This window comes from Octodon degus, unplaced genomic scaffold, assembly GCF_000260255.1.
Source record: "Octodon degus isolate 3935 unplaced genomic scaffold, OctDeg1.0 scaffold00382, whole genome shotgun sequence".
In the NCBI taxonomy this organism is placed as follows: Eukaryota; Metazoa; Chordata; class Mammalia; order Rodentia; family Octodontidae; genus Octodon; species Octodon degus.
In genome coordinates this window covers 173,528-175,021 of record NW_004524958.1, presented here as the reverse complement: position 1 = coordinate 175,021, position 1,494 = coordinate 173,528, and the positions used below count along the sequence as shown (strand labels likewise).

The window sequence follows — 1,494 nt, the reverse complement described above, 5'->3', positions numbered from 1 at the left end:
CTCCCCTTGCAATCCTCTGGAGCTGGGACACAGGGGTCTTCCACTACTGGTGTGCAGTGTGTCCTTCTGCTGTGCTGGGATCGAACCCAGAGCCTTATGCATGCCAGACAAGAACACCACACCGTGAGCCACATCCCCAGCCCTGGCACACATTTTACCACAGTATTTGTTTGCTCACCTCCAGGTCTTAAATCTCACTTTCCCTGCAACACTGTCAGTATGTGACAAAGCACACGCGAGGATTTGCCCTGACCACACCTGAAGGTGCGTGCACCATCCCGAGCAGGAGAAATGGGGCTGTCGTAGGCAGCAGCGACTGCCGCCCTGGCCCTGGCCGTGGAGTGCTCTACAGCCAGGCACCCAACTAAGCGACTGTCCGCAGGGCTTCGCGCAGGTCGCCGACCCCATCTCACAGGTGAGGCAGAGGCTGGGAAGGTCGCCGCGCCTGTTTGCACCCCCTAGCTCGGTGGCTGTTCCGGGGTAACCATGGGAAAGTGACTATAAATAATAAACACCAAGCGCTCTGCAGTTTAGCTTAGATATGGGGACGGCGGGCCAAGGCCGGGCAGGGCGCAGCACAGCCCGCAAGGCCCGTGGCCGGCCGTCCAGCGCAGACTCATCCGGCCCCGCGGAGGCCCTCGCAGGCTCGCGGGGCGCCCAGGCTCGGCCACGCCGGGGTCACTCTGGGCAGTAAGGGACCTGACCGCCCGTCCTTCGCAAACCGGGCACAGCACCACTCTGCGGCCCCAGTCGCTGTCAGGACCTGGTGAAGGTACAGCATGGGTCATGCCCTTACGAAGGAGGAAACTGAGGCTGGAGAAGGCCCGGCGTCGCGCGAGACGAGGTCCGAACGGCGCGCTGGGGCCGGCGCTGAAGGGGTTATGACGATAGAGACGCCAGGATGACCCGGGTGGCGCGAGCGTCCCCGAGGCGGCGCGCACGGCGCAGGCGCGAGCTGCGGGGGGGGGGACACCCGGAAGTCTGCGCCTAACGGGCCGCGCCGCGCTCGCGGTCCTGGGAGGGGCGGGGCCGCAGCCCCTCGGCGTGAGGCGCCATAGAGCGAGCACGGAGGACTCGGGTCCTAGACGCGTCCGGAAGTAGCTCCCTCAGGCGCCGCTCAGCACCATAGAGTTTGGGGGCGGAGGCCAGGGGTCGGGAAGGGGGCGGCCCGCCTAGAACGGCGAGGACGGGGTGGCGGCCCCGGAGGGGGGGGAGGGGAGAGGGTAGTGGGGGGAGCGGCGCGGGCGGAAGTGGCCGGGAAGGTCACTTCCGGCCTGGGCGTCCGTCCCCCTGACCCCAGGGTCTGAGTCGCCGCTGCCACCATCCGCGAGGCAGGCGAGAGGAGGAGTGCGGCGCGGCGGCCCCGGACCGAGGAGGTGAGGGCGGGCGCAGGGCCGTGTGCCGTGGCTCGGGTAGGCGGAGGTCCGGGAGCTGGGCTTCGGACGGGGGTGGGTGGGAGGCGGGAGGGCGAGCGCTGCCGAGAGGGCGAGTGCG

The 1,494-nt window shown here is 68.3% G+C and overlaps 1 protein-coding gene across 1 annotated transcript in view; it reads left to right on the top strand.

Annotated features, from left to right (window-relative positions):
- Window positions 1-1,210: 1,210 nt before the first annotated feature.
- Znf787 (zinc finger protein 787) overlaps window positions 1,211-1,494 on the top strand; it is an 11,336-nt gene continuing 11,052 nt past the window's right edge. Inside the window, exon 1 of the mRNA XM_004648304.2 lies at window positions 1,211-1,376. The gene's annotated coding sequence lies outside the window, so the exon portion shown is untranslated. The remainder of the gene's footprint in view (window positions 1,377-1,494) is intronic.